Source organism: Diadema antillarum, unplaced genomic scaffold (genome assembly GCF_040938485.1).
Source record: "Diadema antillarum isolate AM-2024a unplaced genomic scaffold, OU_Dant_1.0 seq00000133_RagTag, whole genome shotgun sequence".
NCBI classification, from domain to species: Eukaryota; Metazoa; Echinodermata; class Echinoidea; order Diadematoida; family Diadematidae; genus Diadema; species Diadema antillarum.
The window spans coordinates 244,742-254,110 of NW_027271210.1; positions in this window are offsets into that span (position 1 = coordinate 244,742).

The following is a 9,369-nucleotide window of genomic DNA, read 5'->3' on the forward strand; positions in this document are numbered from 1 at the left end:
AATAAAGGCTCCCCAGCAATCTGCTCAGATGGAAAACATCTTTAAACCATATGATTTCCAAAGCACCTAGAATAAGAGAACAGTCGTATAAACACCAAGGAGCCAAAAAATTGGACTGACGTTTCGGTCAAAGACCTTTATCAAGACCTTTGATAAAGGTCTTTGACCGAAACGTCAGTCCAATTTTTTTGGCTCCTACGGTGTTTATACGACTGTTTTTACTCTTGATATCTATTCATTACTCACCGACGCAGAACTTTCATATTTTGATGACTATATAATATGATATATATGTGACCGTGCACCTCAAAACGAACATAAAGTCGCACACACTGATTTTGCGTGAGGACTGAAAATAAGTGAAATGGGTCAACCTAGCCGAACTTGACTTTTTCATATTTTCTGAAAGAGCGGGTCTTCTTTTACATTATGCTAAAATTTGGTATCATAAAACGGGCAGGAAAGTGTGGTTTTTTTTTTTAGCAGTTTATCTCGAACATTTTTGGTAGAATAGTGTGATTATGTGTGTCTTCAGAGTCCCTTTTTCATTTCTGAAAAGCCTTGTCCACATTCTTCACTTTCAACTCTAATACCTTTTGAAAGGATTGTGCTACTGCTTGAAAGTTGGCATTAATTATGGAAAGAATGTGTTCATGAGGCATGCTTAATTTCAGTTTAATCTGATAATCTCTTCATTGTTGTTACTCTGGTGGTTTACTTCCTGTTTTTTTGTCCCATTCATCGCACAGCCACCACGGTTTGGTAAAGATTAAGCGCTTGAATAGACACTGTACTTCAGAGCCTCTTTTCTCAGTTCACACTTTTCCTGAGTTTGTGCTTTCTTTCCAGTATTTAGATACTGGAAAGAGAGAGTCCATTTGTGACCCTGCACCTCAAAACAAACAAAAAGTCGCCAGACATGAATTTTTAGTTAAGACCATATTCTGAAAGAGCAGACTTTAAGCTTTAAAATGATGTATAACTCAAATCAAATGGACTCTCCTAACCTATCTAAATATTTGAAAGAAAGCACAAACTCAGGAAAAGTGTGAACTGAGAAAAGAGGCTTTGAAGTACAGTGTCTATTCAAGCGCTTAATCTTTTAACCAAACCGTGCTGGCTGTGCAATGAATGGGACAAAAAACAGGAAGTATGCCACCAGAGTAACAACAATGAAGGGATTATCACATGACTCTGAAATTAAGCATGCCTCATTAACCCATTCTGTCCATAATTAATGCCAACTTTCAAAGCAGTAGCACTATCCTTTCAAAAGTTATTGGAGTTGAAAGTGAAGAGTGTGGACAAAGTTTTTCAGAAATGAAAAAGGGATTCTAAAAACACACCTAATCACACTATTCTACCAAAAATGTTCGAGATAAATTGCTAATAAAACACACTTTCCTGCCCGTTTTATGATACCAAATTTTAGCATAATGTAAAAGAAGACCTGCTCTTTCAGAAAATAAGAAAAAGTCAAGTTCGGCTAGGTTGACCCATTTCACTTATTTTCAGTCCTCACGCAAAAACAGTGTGTGCGACTTTATGTTCGTTTTGAGCTGCAAGGTCACATTTGATTTGAGTTATACATCATTTTAAAGCTTAAAGTCTGCTCTTTCAGAACATGGTCTTAACTAAAAAATTCATGTTTGGCGACTTTTTGTTTGTTTTGTGGTGCAGGGTCACATATGTATATATATATATATATATATATATATATATATATATATATATAGGGCCTACATATAATATTATAATGTTTGTGTGTGTGTGTGTGTGTGTGTGTGTGTGTATGTGTGTATGTGTGTCTGTGTGTGTGTGTGTATGTGTGTGTGCTTATGTGTACGGTAAATAAGAGAAGGTTAAGTTTGTATCTGCGTAAGCGGAGGGGAAAGGATACACTACATCTAGACCACTCTTTGTTTAACACGTATATTAATCAAAATCTGAAACCAGGTCTATAGGTTAAAACAAACGCACAAGAAATGTATTGTACATGTACAGGTGGTTCAAGTATATTGGAATTGCGGCACAGAGCAATGTAGAAACGCTTGATTATCAAAGCGTTACGTTGAGCTCCTGTTATTCCCAAAATCGTTTGATATGGCCGACCATGTTCTCACAGAAAAAAAAAAAGCACAACGTTCAAATCTTCATGCATCCATAATACATTACAACCATAGGATAGTGCGTGGTATACATGGAGGCATGTCGACCCTTTAGTTGGTCCATGTGCTATATTTCCCCTTAAAATTGCAAGTACCAAGCCATTGTAACTACTAAACGAAAGTAGCATTCTCGACACAGAACAGACACGATGACTATCAAAATAGAAAGATGCAAGGATCATCAAAGACGTGTGATAATCCCGACATCCAATTTGCATCGACATTTGCTATAAGGCTTGATCAAAACTGGCCCGCTCGCCTGGCAAACAAGACGGTGTTTCCTTTTTGAGTATCCAGGAGCAGCTAGACAAAGTTTACTCGGTTCTTGCTTTCAAGTCCTAGTTACCGTTCTGCAGCCTGGATAAACTTGAACCCCCCGCCTGCAAATCACAGGGAGAGTTCGAGGAGACGTGTTGACCATCCCACCGTCATGTTTAAGCAATCGATTCTTCTGGTCATGAAAGATTCATAAATCTCCTGGCCTGAATTTCCGAACTGTGGAGTGTCCGATATTCCTATCACTTACTCGACAACGATGCGTCGTCTTTACGAAAACGAATGCAAAAATTTGCAGTGTGGAACAAAATTATTCGAGCTTGCCTAATTGTTTGATGTTCAGAGTAAAATGATGATGATGATGATGATGATGATGATGATAATAATGATAATAATAATAATAATAATAATAATAATAATAATGATAATAATAACAATAATGATAATGATAATGATAATAATAATTATACTACGTCTACTACTACTACCTCTACTTCTAATAATAATAATACTCCTATTACTACTACTACTACTGCTACTACTACTACTAATTATAATAATAGTAATAATAATAATAAGAACAAGTCCTTGTTTATCCAGGGTAGCCTCTTCAGTGACTGTAACACTATTACTCTACCAAAAAGCTCTGCCATTATTATTACCCTAGCATTGCCAGGTACCCATTTATACACCTGGGTAGAGAGGGATGTTGTGGGTGAAAACATCTTGTCCATTGTGTTAGCACTGGGCGGGAATCAAACTCGGGTCGTCCGATTGGGAGTCGGGAGTCTTATCCTTTATACCACACCGCCAGATTATCATTAGATTACTGTGATTCGTATTTCATTACATGAATTATCAACCCCCCCCCCCCCCACCCCACCCCAAAAAAAACAATAACAATAATAATAATAATAATAATAACAATAATAATAATAATAATAAAATAAAATAAAATAAAATAAAATAAAATAATAATAAGATATAGGGCCTACACCCAAATCGGAAAACTGCATAAGGTTGTTCAGTCCTCGGTAACACTATCGAAGCCGTGTAAGATTACGTGTATCTGTGACGACAATGTCTTAAACGTTTTCAAGTTTCCAGGGCAGTTTCGCGAGATTTTGCGGTGACACTGGCAAACTTTTCGATCTTTTGCCAGTCCGCCCTATTTGTGACTGCGCAGCACAGCATAGCACAACACAACAGAAAACGTTCTAACTGTCACAGGAGAAATGTATTTGGTTTTTTTGTTTCTATTTTATTAGAATATATACCAGTGAATAGAGTAGGAACAGTTGCCATTGCTGGTGTAGTATAAGTGCGTTGAAATGTGATGAAGCGCGATTTGTGTTGTAACAAAATAACGAGTGTGTTTTCTATAACCCGCTGCAGAAAGCTGTGTGGGGAATGCGATGAGACAAAAGCGATGCGACAAAAGGGTGGAATTTCCACAGGTGCCAGATTCCGCGGGCGAGCCGTCCAGGGTTTCTATGTAGTACATTGTGTAGTTTTGTACATGATAGGATAAGAATATTTTAAGTGTGTGACAGACTGAGCAGGGATGTGGTCGAAGGAGGAGTCGTAGCAGAACCTCGCCAGTTATTAATCCTTTTAAGCCAGTCTGGACCACTTGAAGCCAGGGTTCTTTTTCCTCTCCACGGAGAAGAATACTATCCATACAACCAGCAGTAAGTACTCTCGGTTATTTGTGTATTTCTTTGTTTTTTTTATACAGGAACAATAATGATGTGACATGAAACGCATTATTTGTCATGTATGCCGTGTGAGATTGAATATCACTAACGTGATGGTGAAAACAGCGTTATAACAACATGATATTATTGAAGTTAGGTATGAATAAGACTGATACATTGATGTGTACTGTTTTAGAGTACATGTTACATCGTGATATTATACGAAATTGAGTATTTAAAGCATCAAGATTTATGTACAAAAAAAAAAGTCAGCTGCCCGTAGTATGTAAGGTTTCGTATTATTGCTTTGATAATTTAGATGGCAACTGGGTTTCGGGACTTCGCCCCAAAGTCGGCAATGCCATTAAAGATGCGGTGAAGGCTGCTGTCAACTACGATACCGGCCAGTGGAAAACCAGTTCACTGGATGTGCTGAACGTAGGCAAAACTACGCTCTTCAATCCGCCTGTCGACACTTCTGTATGCTTTTTCGCGTCCAGCAACATTGGTGATGTACACTGACAATTGAACACTGGATATTTCATGTACGGTACTAGGAACAGTGGCCAAACAAGTTACCTGGCGATGTTATACGCCCGATTATATTTGAGTTGGCTCATCACGTTGCAATTTGGAGAGGAGTGAGATGTTCATTAGTGCCTATGATACACGTCAACAATATTTTCTTTTTCATCATATATGGTGCGACCGTGAGGTGTTCTTTCTTGTGTGTGTGCATGACTGACAAGATAAAGGGATAAGAAGCCCGAATATATTAGCTCAGCAAGAGCTTGTTGAGTTTATGTCCCTTACACGTACACGCCTTCCTATGGCGAATTGTGAGTGATGTACCTGGAAGTTTGTTTGAGGAACCGTGTATAGTGAGCTCGAGCATTTGATGCTCCATTGTGATGCTCTTTTCGAAGCATTTGGAGAAGGTTGAGTGAATATATATATATTTTTTGTTGTTCGATAACATAGATAACTTAGAAGTTAAACAATTAATGATATATCAGTAGGAGGATATTTAGTCGCTTCATGTGTACCACTAGGACCATATAAGTGGGGGTGTTATGATGTTAATGGAGTAACGATTACCCGCGTGTATAGTTACAATTATAATTTCTACACCCCCCTTTTTTTTGAGGAAGTGTTACAAGTGTTATCGAATCGTGTTAAACATGAGTATACTAGCCCATGTTACTTAGCTAGGTCCCATACTCGCCCTAAGTGAAAGGTGAGTTGCAGAAGTGGTGTAACAACGTACTGCAACAGTTGTAACAGTAGTAAGGGCGACGGAGTGGTTATTGATGTAAAGATATCACGGCAGGTTCATATCAGGAACCTGAGATATCCCATAAGGTACTTGTGTATGGATTTGAGAATCAAAATTCGTGTACACGAATGTGCAACTCAGTTGATGAGATATAAGCTAACGATATTTTGAAGTTGTGAAGTCCTGAGGGTTGTTGTGTTCGAATAAACACTACAGATTGGTTGAGATACTAGATCAGTAAGTGGCATGTGTGATTATATCCGACTCTGGTTTAACCCATGTGACACTAACACACCCTCAAACACACGAGAGGGGATGACACGCAGAGCACACACACACACACACACGAGACGCAAGGACCATGCATCTGGGTGTTCTGAAGGTTCGGAATGTATACTACATTGTGCAGAGTAACAGGTTTCTATACATGACGACAAAACACTAAAACAAACAAACAAACAAACCAACAAACACAAACCCACACACACACACACAAAACAATCAATGAAATAAATGAAATGAAAATGAAATCAATAAAAAAAAACAACAACCATTGCTTGAACATAGCCGAACTGAAAGGAATATTCCCTGTTAAAAGACGCTTTGCATAGATTAATAAAATATGGCTCCATAACAAACATTCTAGAACAGGTACTTATTCCTACGCGTGCAAGATGGATGTATTGTCTTGACGCTGATGACTTCATGGTACTACATAGTAATGTTTTCCCGTTGAAGATTTCAGAAAAGTCAAGAAATGTCAAAAGGTCACAGTCAGTCTCAAAGGGCATTAACGTTACATCGAACTGGCCTGCAGAAATCACCATCGATGTCAATCTTGATAGAGACGCTTAGTTCACGTTGGGAAAGTTTAAAAAGCCACTGAACAAAAAAAAAAAAAAAAAGGAACAGAAGAAAAGCAAACAAGAAAAACAAAAACAAAAACAAAACCGACTTTAAGTCTTCACACTTATATTTCCTATAAGTCACATGAATGGATCATGGAAATTGTCTTTGCTCAAGAGGATGCCCTGCCAACAAGTCTTTCATCTATGTATTTCCTTTTATCGTTGCCGTCACTGTCAATCTTGTCGCCTCGTACTATCTTCTTCTTTTTGTTACTTTTTCTTTTGTAAATATGAATGGGGAAATTAGCTGTAAGAGTCTGATCTAAAATGATTGGATTAGTAAACACATTCTTCCTGATTTCCCACAATCCCTACTACCCCAATGGCTCTTTTTCCCCACAAGAGATTTTGCAAATGACGTTCATGTCGTTAGTACAAGCCACCTGCCTACGGGCAACATTACTGTAATGACGTTGAAAGCTTACACTACTTTAATGTGATCAGTTCTTAGGTTCGCAATTTGACATTCACGCATCTTCAACACGTGTCTAATATTTATTGCTAGACGTTTATTCCCGTAAGTAACATTAATCTTCCTTCTATCTAAGCGGCTATGTCATAGAAACAGAAAAACAATCTTGCTCCTGTCGGAAGGAATCAAATTAGTTTCGTCTATTCTGACATAAACAGGTGCCTGTTTCCCCAATAGGATGATGTCATAATGCGGGGATTCTTGTGCTGCAACATTGATCGGCGAAAATAGACCCCCATTTGTTGATTTATTCCAAATTATGTATTTCTTTTCACTTTTTTTATATTGTCTTCTCGAAAATTCAAAAAGCTTTAAAGTCCATCGATATCATTTCAAGCGGTATTTTACAGGAAACAAAAAAGGGGAACGAGCTTATCTATCTCAAAATCAACATCGAACCTGGTTCCCAATCAATATTACAGTGAAGGACTGTTCAATTTGCAAAAACAATAATTACTTTTTAAATTCTTCGAGGCTATTTCTTTTCACCAAAATTACCAACACATTCACCAAACTAACGCTGTTTCAGTACACATATTATAAGGGCAATGGACGGGGTGAGTTTGGTTTGGGAGGGGTGAAGGGTAAATAACTCCCCCCCCCCCCACACACACACACCCCCCCCCCCCATCCTTTAGTGTGTACTAAAACAGCGTATGTGAATGTTGAATAATTACGTACTGAAAACATATCAAACTTTCGCATGGGGTTCACTACCATCACCCAATATCCAACGACATGTAAACTACTGGCAACATAACCTGATCAGATAGTATCACATGTCAGCGAATTCAGAAGAAATACATGCAAACAACATGCTTGGAGAATTTCGACGTTTCATCACGCTACATTAGAATTAATGAAATGAAATTCTATGTGAACTAGCCACCCGTGATAGCCAATAACAATTTAATTAGACAAAAAACAACAACAACAACAAAAGAGCAGATATATGCCACAGAATTATGAGACTTTTTCCCCTTATTTTATTCTACCTCGGCCTGAGACTAGCAGTGAACAGAGTAATGAGTAGATAAAGTAGTCACCTAAGACTTGGTGAGAAGTGTAGGCCTACATTCATACTAGGTGTTTCAAAAAAACATTTCCCACTTTTGATCATAAAATATATCAAAAACTATTCATTCGATAAAACTGTTATTGATGTGAGTAATAGCTGGATAGTGTACAATTTGGTTGGAGGTAATTTGCACGTGAAAGCATAAATCAGTTTCATTAAATCTAAGATTGATTGTGAAGTAAGGTTTCAGATTTTGGTCAAATTTTAACCCTCTGTACAAAAATTGAACTTCGCACAGGAACCAACGATGTGTATGTGAGTGTGTGCTGACAATGGCCCTGAACAATGGACATGCCTGAACCACCTGTTGACTAGGCGTCAGTCTGGCGCTCCCTGGCACATGAATGCTTAATCAATAATTCATGTGGATTGCCCTGGGCACTGCTAGTCTGAATTCATGCACGGTAAAGTGCTTGCAAACACCACATTTCATTCCAGCTGGCAATCATTTTTAAATTGTGCTTCTGACATATCACTAAATTTTGGATATAAATAAGCATGAATGATCTAAAGTTCCTCATTTTAATACAACTGTCTACTAATTAAATAGTCTGACAAATTTTTCGCTTTTTCGATAAAAAGAGATCATTTTTGGTAAAGAGTTCAGCAGCATTTATCATTGGGGCGATTTGTTTCAGAGTAGATTTATTTAAGGCTCCGTATACACAAGTGTAGTATACTCTAATTGATTTTCTTTACTTCCTGTCACCACGTTTACGATAGAACAGAAGGTATTCATTGTAATTTTGTTTTTCAGAAGTAGGGAAAGCACTGACGCGACTCAACGACAGTATCGACAGGCGTTTGACTTTACACAGATACTGCCAGAGGCTGAATAAAGACTAGCTGTGATAGTGGGAATTTCTCATGAATGAATAATGAAGCATTCAAACCTGCATGGCCATTGTTCAGGACCATTGTCAGGGTGTTAACCACACACTCCCATACACACCCATTGACCCCTGTGCAAAGTGACATTTTGTACAGAGGGTTGAAAATAGAGCAAAGTCTGGAACCTAACTGTGAAATTAATCATGGATTTCATGAAACTTATTTATGCTTTCATATCTAAACCACCTTCATCCAAATTGTACACTATTCAGCTATCACTTATATCAATGACAGTGTTATCTGATATATAGTTTTTGAATTATTAAGAATCAAAAGTGGGAAATGTTTTTTGAAACACCTAGTACAAGAGCTTACAACGTATGGCATTCACACTCTTTGTCTGAGACAAAACAAACAAACAAACAAATAAACAAATTGCATTCTTCAGTATTTTAGAATTATCTGGCCAGGCAGGAATATCCGCATATTTTTTTTCAAAAGATGTAAAAAAGTGCAAGATATTCTCTATTCTTCTTTATTTCCTTTGCTGTTGATGTTGTTGTTGTTGTTGTTGTTGTTGTTGTTGTTGCTTTGTTTTGTTATTTTAACGGACAGATCTTTACGTGGGAGGTTTCAGTTGATTCTTAGAATCGCGCCATCTAT